The sequence below is a fragment of the Arachis stenosperma genome, chromosome 4 (genome assembly GCF_014773155.1).
Source record: "Arachis stenosperma cultivar V10309 chromosome 4, arast.V10309.gnm1.PFL2, whole genome shotgun sequence".
NCBI lineage: Eukaryota > Viridiplantae > Streptophyta > Magnoliopsida > Fabales > Fabaceae > Arachis > Arachis stenosperma.
This window is the reverse complement of record NC_080380.1, coordinates 90,707,655-90,719,831: the sequence shown is the minus strand read 5'-3', so window position 1 is coordinate 90,719,831 and position 12,177 is coordinate 90,707,655. Positions and strand designations below refer to the sequence as shown.

Sequence of the window (12,177 nt, the reverse complement as noted above, 5' to 3'; positions counted from 1 at the left end):
GGAGATATTACAAGAAACAAGAATGGCTAATATGAATATGGAAGTACAGTTGAAGCAAACAGAACAGTAGTGATGAGCGGATAATTTGTATGCTTTTTGGCATTGTTTTTAGTATATTTTTAGTATGATCTAGTTAGTTTTTAGTATATTTTTATTAGTTTTTAGTTAAAATTCACTTTTCTGGACTTTACTATGAGTTTGTGTGTTTTTCTGTGATTTCAGGTATTTTCTGGCTGAAATTGAGGGACCTGAGCAAAAATCTGATCCAGAGACTCAAAAGGACTGCAGATGCTGTTGGATTCTGACCTCCCTGCACTCGAAGTGGATTTTCTGGAGCTACAGAAGCCCAATTGGCGCGCTCGCAACGGCGTCGGAAAGTAGACATCCTGGGCTTTCCAGCAATATATAATAGCCCATACTTTGCCCAAGATTTGATGGCCCAAACCGGCGTTCAAAGTCACCTCAAGAAATTCCAGCGTTAAACGCCGGAACTGGCACCTAATTGGGAGTTAAACGCCCAAACTGGCACTAAAGCTGGCGTTTAACTCCAAGGAGAGTCTCTACACGAAAAAGCTTCATTGCTCAGCCCAAGCACACACCAAGTGGGCCCGGAAGTGGATTTTTATGTCATTTACTCATCTATGTACTAGTTTTCTATAAGTAGGACTTTTGGTAGAGACTTTTGGTAGCTATCTTTGTTTGATGCTATCTTAGACCTTTGGGAGGCTGGCCATTCGGCTATGCCTAGACCTTGTTCTTATGTATTTTCAACGGTGGAGTTTCTACACACCATAGATTAAGGTGTGGAGCTCTGCTGTACCTCGAGTATTAATGCAATTACTATTGTTCTTCTATTCAATTCCGCTTGTTCTTTGTCCAAGATATCACTTGTTCTTCAACATGATGAAGGTATTGACGCCCATCACCATTCTCACCCATGAACAAGGTGACTGACAACCATTCTTGTTCTACAAGCATCTGAGGCTTAGTGAATATCTCTTGGATTCCTGATTGCACGATGCATGGTTGATCGCCTGACAACCGAGTGCTCGCCTGACAAACGAGCCAACCATTCCGTGAGGTCAGAGTCTTCGTGGTATAGGCAGGACCTGATGGCGGCATTCAAGAGAATCCGGAAGGTCTAAACCTTGTCTGTGGTATTCTGAGTAGGATTCAATGACTGAATGACTGCGACGTGCTTCAAACTCCTGAGGGCGGGGCGTTAGTGACAGACGCCAAAAGAATCAATGGATTCTATTCGGTCTGATTGAGAACCGACAGATGAATTCCGCTATGCGTGACGGAGCATATGCAATCGCTTTCACTGAGAGGATGGGAGGTAGCTGCTGACAACAGTGAAACCCTACACGAGCTTGCCATGGAAAGGAGTAAGAAGGATTGGATGAAGGCAGTAGGAAAGCAGAGAGACGGAAGGGAAGGCATCTTCATACGCTTGTCTGAAGCTCTTACACCAATGATATACATAAGTATCACTATCTTTATCTTTATATTATTTTCGTTCATCATCATATACAATTGAGTTTGCCTGACTAAGATTTACAAGATGACCATAGCTTGCTTCAATGCTAACAATCTCCGTGGGATCGACCCTTACTCACGTAAGGTATTACTTGGACGACCCAGTGCACTTGCTGGTTAGTTGTGCGAAGTTGTGTAATGCCATGGAATTGAACCACCAAGTTTTTGGAGTTCATGACCAGGGATTATGAGAGTTGTGAAAAGTATTGTTCACAATTTCGCGCACCAAGTTTTTGGCGCCGTTGCCGGGGATTGTTCAAGTTTTGAGCAAGCTTTTGGTAACAATGCCTGGGATTGTTCTAGTTTGAACAAGTGACGGTTCATCTTGTTGCTTAGATTAGGTGTTTATTTTTTTTCGAAATTCTTGAAGATGAATTCTAGAGTTTCATGATGATTTGTTGAAATCTGGCTGGCTGTAAAGCCATGTCTAATTTCATTGGACCGAGGTTTCAACTTATCATCACAAGAGCTTGTTCATCTTGCTTTTGGAGCAGTGATCTGCTAAGGCTTGGCTGGCCTTTGGCCATGTCTAGTGTTTTGGACCGAAGCTTTCTTTGAAAGCTTGGCTGGCTGTGAAGCCATGTCTAATTCCTGGACCGGAGTCTTAGACTAGCATTGCACTGATTCCTGGAATTCTCATTAAGAATTTTGATACCTTTTCCCACTTAATTTTCGAAAAACACAAAAAAAAAAAATTCACAAAAACCATAAAAACCAAAAATATTTTATGTTTCTTGCTTTAGTCTAGTGTCTCATCTTAAGTTTGGTGTCAAATGCATGTGTTTGTTATATTTTTCGAATCCATGCATGTACTTCTTTGTTTTGATCTTTAAATTCTATTGACTTGAGTATTCATGTGTCTCATATAGTGTCAGTAGCACACAAACTGCTAAGTTTGGTGTCTTGCATGCATTGTTAATTGATTCCTGTTGCATTTTGATTATTAAAAATCCAAAAATATTTTTAATTTGTGTCTTTTCAAGTCAATGATACAAAGAATTGAAGATTCAGAACATACTGCAGAGGAATTATACAGAAAAAGCTGAGCATTCAAAAATGCCCAGTGAAGAAGGCAGACTGGCATTTAAACGCCAGCCAGGGTACCTGGTTGGGCGTTTAACGCCCAAAGAGGTAGCATTTTGGGCGTTAAACGCCAGAATGTATACCATTCTGGGCGTTTAACGCCAGGATGGTGCTAGGAGGAAGATTTTGTTTTCAAAATCAATTTTTTTCAAGTTTTCAAAGTTTTTCAAAACCAAATCTTTTTCAAATCATATCTTTTCAATCAAATGTTTTCAAAATCAATTTCTTTCCTTTTTCAAAGATATTTACCAACAATTAATGATTTGATTGAACATTTTTTGCCTTTTCTATTTAAGAAAGGTTTTATGTTTGAATCATATCTTTTCTTGTTAGGCAAGTCATTAATATTTTTTTTTTAAAATCATATCTTTTCAAATTGTTTTCAAATCATATCTTTTAAAATTGTTTTCAAATCATATCTTCTCAATCACATATTTTTAAAACCATAACTTTTCAATCAAATCTTTTTTTTTACCTCATCTTTTTCAAAATAGTTTTCAATCAAATCTTTTTGACTTCTAATTTCAAAATCTTTTTCAAAAATCACTTTAATTCTTCCCCACTTTCAATTTTCGAAAATTATCAATCAATTTGTAAAATGTTTTTGACATCTTTCTAATTAATTTTCGAAAATCCTCTTCCCTCCTTCTCACATCCTTCTATTTATGGAGTACTACTCCTTCTTAATGCACAATTCGAACTCTAAACTAATCAAGTTCGAATTCTTCTACCTTCTTTTCTTCTATTTTTCTTTTCCTCTGACACTTCAAGGAATCTCTGTACTGTGACATAGAGGATTCCACATTCTCTTGTTCTCTTCTCTTTCATATGAGCAGGAGCAGAGACAAAGGCATTCTTGTTGAAGCTGACCCTGAACCCGAGAGAACCTTGAAGAGGAAGCTAAGAGAAGCCAAGGCACAACTCTCTTTAGAGGACCTGACCGAATTCTTCAAAGAAGAAGAACACATGGCAGCCGAAAACAATAACAATGCCAACAATGCAAGGAAGGTGCTGGGTGACTTCACTGCACCTACTCCTGATTTCTATGGGAGAAGCATCTCTATCCCTGCCATTGGAGCAAACAACTTTGAGCTTAAGCCTCAATTAGTTTCTCTAATGCAACAGAATTGCAAGTTCCATGGACTTCCAATGGAAGATCCTCATCAGTTCTTAGCTGAATTCTTGCAAATCTGTGACACAGTCAAGACTAATGGGGTTAACCCTGAGGTCTACAGACTGATGCTATTCCCTTTTGCTGTAAGAGACAGAGCTAGAATATGGTTGGATTCTCAACCTAAAGAAAGCCTGGACTCTTGGGAAAAGCTGGTCAATGCCTTCTTGGCAAAGTTCTTTCCACCACAAAGATGGAGTAAGCTTAGAGTGGAAGTCCAAACCTTCAGACAGAAGGATGGAGAATCCCTCTATGAAGCTTGGGAAAGATACAAACAATTAATCAGAAGATGTCCCTCAGACATGCTTTCTGAATGGAGCATCATAGGTATTTTCTATGATGGTCTCTCTGAACTATCTAAGATGTCCTTGGATAGCTCTGCTGGAGGATTCTTCATCTGAAGAAGACACCGGCAGAAGCTCAAGAATTGATTGAAATGGTTGCAAATAACCAATTCATGTACACTTCTGAAAGGAATCCTGTGAACAATGGGACTAGTCAGAAGAAAGGAGTTCTGAGATTGACACTCTGAATGCCATATTGGCTCAGAACAAGATATTGACTCAACAAGTCAATTTGATTTCTCAGAGTCTGTCTGGAATGCAAAATGCACCAAACAGTACTAAGGATGCTTCATCTGAGGAAGAAGCTTATGATCCTGAGAACCCTTCCATGGAAGAGGTGAATTACCTAGGAGAACCCTATGGAAACACCTATAATTCTTCATGGAGAAATCACCCAAATCTCTCATGGAAGAATCAAGAGAGACCTCAACAAGGTTTCAATAACAATAATGGTGGAAGAAACAGGTTAGCAATAGCAAGCCTTTTCCATCATCTTCTCAGCAACAGACAGAGAGTTCTAAGCAGAATACTTTGACTTAGCAACAATGGCCTCTGATCTAATAAAGACCACTCAAAGTTTCATGAATGAAACAAGGTCCTCCATCAGAAATTTGGAAGGACAAGTGGGTCAGCTGAGCAAGAAAGTTACTGAATTCCCTCCTAGCACTCTCCCAAGTAATACAGAAGAAAATCCAAAAGGAGAGTGCAAAGCCATAGACATGGCGAATATGGAGAGGAAAGAGAGGAGGAAGACGCCACTGAGGAAGACCTCAGTGGGCGTGTACCAATCTCCTCTGAGTTCCTCAATGAGGAACAATGGGAATCTGAGGCTCAAAATGAGACCATAGAGATTCCATTGGACTTACTTCTGCCATTCATGAGCTCTGATGAGTATTCTTCCTCTGAAGAGGATGAGTATGTCACTGAAGAGCAAGTTGCTAAATACCTTGGAGCAATCATGAAGCTAAATGACAAGTTATTGGAAATGAGACTTGGGAGGATGAACCACCTTTGCTCACCAAAGAACTGGATGACTTGTCTAGCAGAAACTGCCTCAAAAGAGGCAGGATCCTGGGAAGTTTTCTATACCTTGTACCATAGGCACCATGACCTTCAAGAAGGCCTTGTGTGACTTAGGGTCAAGTGTAAACTATGCCCCTCTCTGTAATGGAGAAATTAGGGATCTTTGAGGTGCAAGCTGCAAATCTCATTAGAGATGGCAGACAATTCAAGAAAAACAAGCTCATGGACTTGTAGAGAATGTTTTGGTGAAGATTGAAGACCATTACATCCCTACTGATTTCATAGTCCTAGAGACTGGAAGTGCATGGATGAATCCATCATCCTTGGCAGACCTTCCTAGCCACAGCAAAGGCTGTGATTGATGTTGATAGAGGAGAGTTGATCATTCAAGTGAATGAAGAATCCTGGGTGTTTAAGGCCCAAGGACATCCTCTATCATCATGGAGAGGAAGCATGAAGAGCTCTCTCAAAACAGAGCCAAGCAGAGCCCCCACAGTCAAACTCTAAGTTTGGTGTTGGGAGGCCACAACCAAACTCTAAGTTTGGTGTGAACCCCCACATTCAAACTCTAAGTTTGGTGTTGGGAGGTTCCAACACGGTTCTGAGTATTTCTGAGGCTCCATGAGAGTCCTCTGTCAAGCTAATGACATTAAAGAAGCGCTTGTTGGGAGGCAACCCAGTGTTTTATAGTTAACTATTTTTCTTTTGTTATTTTATCTTTTTTGTAGGTTGATGATCATAAGAAGTCACAAAAACAATGAAAAAAGCAAAAACAGAATGAAAAACAGGAAGAAAAATAGCACACCCTGGAGGAGAAGAAGCTGGCGTTCAAACGCCAGTAATGCTAGCTGTTGGGCGTTTAACGCCCAGTCTGGCACCATTCTGGGCGTTTAACGCCAGAAAGGGGCACCAGACTGGCGTTAAACGCCAGTAAAGGGCACAACCTGGCGTTAAACGCCAGGAATGGGCACCAGCCCGGCGTTTAACGCCAGAAATAGCTCAAAACGTGATTTTGAGCAACATTTGGTGCAGGGATGACTTTTCCTTGACACCACAGGATCTGTGGACCCCACAGGACCCCACCATCACTCTCTCTCTTCTTCCCCCATTCACCAATCACCTCAATACCTCTTCCCCAAAAACCCTTCACCTATCAAATCCCATCTTTCTCTTCACCACTCACATCCATCCTTCATAAAACCCCACCAACCTCACCCTTCAAATTCAAACCACTTTCCCTCCCAAACCCACCCATAATGGCCGAACACACCACCTTCCCCCTCTTCCTCATTTCTTCTTCTTCTACTCTCTTCTTTCTTCTTTTGCTCGAGGACGAGCAAACATTTTAAGTTTGCTGTGGTAAAAGCGTTGCTTTTTTGTTTTTCCATAACCATTTATGGCATCCAAGGCCGGAGAAACCTCTAGAAAGAGGAAAGGGAAGGCAAAGGCTTCCACCTCCGAGTCATGGGAGATGGATAGATTCCTCTCAAGGGTGCATCAAGTCCACTTCTATGAAGTTGTGGCCTTGAAGAAGGTGATCCCCGAAGTCCCCTTTTCACTCAAAAAGGGTGAATATCCGGAGATCCGCCATGAGATCCGAAGAAGAGGTTGGAAAGTACTTACCAACCCCATTCAACAAGTCGGAATCTTGATGGTTCAAGAGTTCTATGCCAATGCATGGATCACCAAGAACCATGACCAAAGTGTGAACCCGAATCCAAAGAATTATCTCACTATGGTTCGGGGGAAATACTTGGATTTTAGTCCAGAGAGTGTGAGGGTGGCGTTTAACTTGCCTATGATGCAAGGAGATGAGCACCCTTACACTAGAAGGGTCAACTTTGATCAAAGGTTGGACCAAGTCCTCACAATCATATGTGAAGAGGGCGCACAATGGAAGCAAGATTCAAGAGGAAAGCCGGTTCAATTGAGAAGGCATGACCTCAAGCCCGTGGCTAGAGGATGGTTAGAGTTCATACAACGCTCAATCATTCCACTTGCAACCGGTCCGAAGTTACCATAGACCGGGCCATCATGATCCATAGCATCATTGGAGAAGAAATAGAAGTTCATGAGGTTATAGCCCAAGAACACTACAAGGTGGCGGACAAGACCTCCACTTTGGCAAGGTTAGCCTTTCCTCATCTCATCTGTCACCTCTGTTATTTAGTTGGAGTTGACATAGAGGGAGATACCCCCATTGATGAGGACAAGCCCATCACCAAGAAAAGGATGGAGTACACAAGAGACCCCTCTCACCATGAGATCCCTGAGATTCCTCAAGGGATGCACTTTCCTCCACAAAATTTGGGAGCAATTAAACACCTCCCTAGGAGAATTGAGTTCCAACATGGGACAACTAAGGGTGGAGCATCAAGAACACTCCATTCTCCTCCATGAAATTAGAGAAGATCAAAGAATCATGAGGGAGGAGCAACAAAGACAAGGAAGAGACATTGAGGAGCTCAAGCACTCCATAGGATCTTCAAGAGCAAGAAAGAGCCGCCATCACTAAGGTGGACCCGTTCCTTGATTTCCTTGTTCTTTATTCTTCTGTTTTTCGATTTTTATGCTTTATGTTTGTCCATGTTTGTGTCTTGTGATCATTAGTGTCTTAGTGTCTATGCCTTAAAGTTATGAATGTCCTATGAATCCATCACCTTTCTTGAATAAAAACGTGCTTAATTGAAAAGGAAAGAATTGCATGAATTCTGAATTTTAATAGTTTAATTATTTTGATGTGGTGGCAACACTTTGTTCTCTGAATGTATGCTTGAACAGTGCATATGTCTTTTGAATTTGTGGTTCATGAATATTGGCTCTTGAAAGAATGATGAAAAAGGAGACATGTTACTGAGGATCTGAAAAATCATTAAAAATGATTCTTGAAGCAAAAAAAAAAAAAAAAAAAATTTCGAAAAAAAAGAAAAAGAAAGAAATAAAGTTGTGATCCAAGGCAAATAAGAGTGTGCTTAAGAACCCTGGACACCTCTAATTGGGGACTTTAGCAAAGCTGAGTCACAATCTGAAAAGGTTCACCCAATTATGTGTCTGTGGCATGTATGTATCCGGTGGTAATACTGGAAGACAGAGTGCTTTGGGCCACGGCCAAGACTCAAGAAATAGCTATGTTCAAGAATCATCATACTTTACTAGGAGAACCATTAACACTATCTGGATTCTGAGTTCCTAAAGAAGCCAATCATTCTGAATTACAAGGGATAGAGTGAGATGCCAAAACTATTCAGAGACAAAAAGTTAAAAGCCCCGCTCATCTAATTAATACTGATCTTCATAGAGTTTTTGGAGTTCATTGCATATTTCTTCTTTTTATCTTATTGATTTTCAGTTGCTTGGGGACAAGCAACAATTTAAGTTTGGTGTTGTGATGAGCGGATAATTTGTATGCTTTTTGGCATTGTTTTAGTATATTTTTAGTATGATCTAGTTAGTTTTTAGTATATTTTTATTAGTTTTTAGTTAAAATTCACTTTTCTGGACTTTACTATGAGTTTGTGTGTTTTTCTGTGATTTCAGGTATTTTCTGGCTGAAATTGAGGGACCTGAGCAAAAATCTGATCCAGAGACTCAAAAGGACTGCAGATGCTGTTGGATTCTGACCTCCTGCACTCGAAGTGGATTTTCTGGAGCTACAGAAGCCCAATTGGCGCGCTCTCAACGGCGTCGGAAAGTAGACATCCTGGGCTTTCCAGCAATATAATAGCCCATACTTTGCCCAAGATTTGATGGCCCAAACCGGCGTTCAAAGTCACCTCAAGAAATTCCAGCGTTAAACGCCGGAACTGGCACCTAATTGGGAGTTAAACGCCCAAACTGGCACTAAAGCTGGCGTTTAACTCCAAGGAGAGTCTCTACACGAAAAAGCTTCATTGCTCAGCCCAAGCACACACCAAGTGGGCCCGGAAGTGGATTTTTATGTCATTTACTCATCTATGTACTAGTTTTCTATAAGTAGGACTTTTGGTAGAGACTTTTGGTAGCTATCTTTGTTTGATGCTATCTTAGACCTTTGGGAGGCTGGCCATTCGGCTATGCCTAGACCTTGTTCTTATGTATTTTCAACGGTGGAGTTTCTACACACCATAGATTAAGGTGTGGAGCTCTGCTGTACCTCGAGTATTAATGCAATTACTATTGTTCTTCTATTCAATTCCGCTTGTTCTTTGTCCAAGATATCACTTGTTCTTCAACATGATGAAGGTGATGATTGACGCCCATCACCATTCTCACCCATGAACAAGGTGACTGACAACCATTCTTGTTCTACAAGCATCTGAGGCTTAGTGAATATCTCTTGGATTCCTGATTGCACGATGCATGGTTGATCGCCTGACAACCGAGTGCTCGCCTGACAAACGAGCCAACCATTCCGTGAGGTCAGAGTCTTCGTGGTATAGGCAGGACCTGATGGCGGCATTCAAGAGAATCCGGAAGGTCTAAACCTTGTCTGTGGTATTCTGAGTAGGATTCAATGACTGAATGACTGCGACGTGCTTCAAACTCCTGAGGGCGGGGCGTTAGTGACAGACGCCAAAAGAATCAATGGATTCTATTCCGGTCTGATTGAGAACCGACAGATGAATTCCGCTATGCTGTGACGGAGCATATGCAATCGCTTTCACTGAGAGGATGGGAGGTAGCTGCTGACAACAGTGAAACCCTACACGAGCTTGCCATGGAAAGGAGTAAGAAGGATTGGATGAAGGCAGTAGGAAAGCAGAGAGACGGAAGGGAAGGCATCTTCATACGCTTGTCTGAAGCTCTTACACCAATGATATACATAAGTATCACTATCTTTATCTTTATATTATTTTCGTTCATCATCATATACAATTGAGTTTGCCTGACTAAGATTTACAAGATGACCATAGCTTGCTTCAATGCTAACAATCTCCGTGGGATCGACCCTTACTCACGTAAGGTATTACTTGGACGACCCAGTGCACTTGCTAGTTAGTTGTGCGAAGTTATGTAATGCCATGGAATTGAACCACCAAGTTTTTGGAGTTCATGACCAGGGATTATGAGAGTTGTGAAAAGTATTGTTCACAATTTCGCGCACCAAGTAGCTATCAAAACAAATAACAGAAGAGTACCAAGCAGTTCAATTAAGAAGTGAGAAAACATTAAAAACATCACTTCAAGATAGCAGGAAGCCAAGAAATGAGCAAACTACCCAAAATCCCTCTGAGGACATTAAGAGCCCAGAGAGAAATAATTCTGGCATTCAAACGCCAGAAAATGGGTGGGAAGCTGGCGCTGAACGCCCAAACCATGTTCAGTCCTGGCGTTCAATGCCAGAAACAAGCAAAGAATTGGCGTTGAACACCCAAAGGAAGCATAGTTCTGGCTTTCAGACGCCAGAAACAGGTGAGGAGTTGGCGTCTAACACCACTCCAGCTTCCACCCCTGGCATTCAAATGCCAGTGGGGGATCAGACACATACAAGTGCTGATAATAACCCTTCTAAAAAGGTTTCTCAACCTACATCTGTAGGCAATAAACCTGCAGCAACTAAGGTTGAGGAATACAAAGCCAAAATGCCTTATCCTAAAAACTTCGCCAAGCGGAACAGGATAAGCAATTTGCCCGCTTTACAGACTATCTCTGGACTCTTGAAATAAAGATTCCGTTTGTAGAGGCACTTGAGCAAATACCCTCTTATGCTAGGTTCATGAAAGAGATCTTAAGTCATAAGAAGGATTGGAGGGAAACTGAAAAAGTTTACCTCACTGAAGAATGCAGTGCAGTCATTCTGAAAAAGCTTACCTGAGAAGCTTAAAGATCCTGGAAGTTTTATGATACCATGCACATTAGAGGGTACTTGTACCAAGCAAGCTCTATGTGATCTTGGGGCAAGTATCAACCTAATACCTACATCTATTATCACAAAGCTTGGTTTGACTGAAGAAGTCAAACCAACCCGGATATGTCTCCAACTTACTGATGGCTCCATTAAATACCCATCAAGCATGATTGAAGACATGATTATCAAGGTTGGGCCATTTGCCTTTCCTACTGACTTTGTGGTGCTGGAAATGGAGGATTACAAGAGTGCAACTCTCATTCTAGGAAGACCTTTCCTAGCAACTGGCCAAACCCTTATTGATGTCCAAAAAGGGGAAGTAACCCTGAGAGTCAATGAGGAGGAGTTCAAGTTGAATGTGGTCAAAGCTATGCAGCATCCAGACACCCCAAATGACTGCATGAGTGTTGATATTATTGACTCTCTGGTAAAAGAGGTCAATATGACTGAGAGTCTCGAATAAGAGCTAAAGGATATCTTTAAAGATGTTCAGCCTGATCTGGAGGAATCAGAGAGAATGATAGAACCTCTGAAAATCCCTCAGGAAGAGGAGAAACCTCCTAAACCCGAGCTCAAACCATTACCACCATCCCTGAAATATGCATTTCCGGGAGAAGGTAATACCTTTCCTGTAATCATAAGCTTTACCTTAGAGCCACAGGAAGAGGAAGCGCTAATTCAAGTGCTAAGGACACACAAGACAGCTCTTGGGTGGTCCATCAGTGATCTTAAGGGCATTAGCCCAGCCAGATGCATGCACAAGATTCTATTGGAAGGTGATGCCAAGCCAGTGGTTCAACCACAAAGGCGGCTGAATCCAGCCATGAAGGAAGTGGTGTAGAAGAAGGTCACTAAATTACAAGAGGCTGGGATCATTTATCCTATTTCTGATAGCCCTTGGGTGAGCCCTGTCCAAGTCGTCACTAAGAAGGGTGGCATGACAGTGGTTCATAATAAAAAAAATGAACTGGTTCCTACAAGAACAGTTACTGGGTGGCATATGTGTATTGATTATAGAAGGCTCAATACAGCTACCAGAAAGGATCATTTTCCTTTACCATTCATAGACCAGATGCTAGAAAGACTAGCAGGTCATGAATACTACTGCTTCCTGGATGGATATTCAGGTTATAATCAAATTGCAGTAGATCCCCAGGATCAAGAGAAAACGGCATTCACATGTCCATCTG

At 41.5% G+C, this 12,177-nt stretch overlaps 1 non-coding gene across 1 annotated transcript; it reads right to left on the bottom strand.

The window, feature by feature from the left end:
• Positions 1-3,993: 3,993 nt before the first annotated feature.
• LOC130978150 (small nucleolar RNA R71) lies at positions 3,994-4,101 on the bottom strand. The gene has a single exon (XR_009085809.1). It is a non-coding gene; the product is annotated as a small nucleolar RNA R71 (small nucleolar RNA).
• Positions 4,102-12,177: the final 8,076 nt, after the last annotated feature.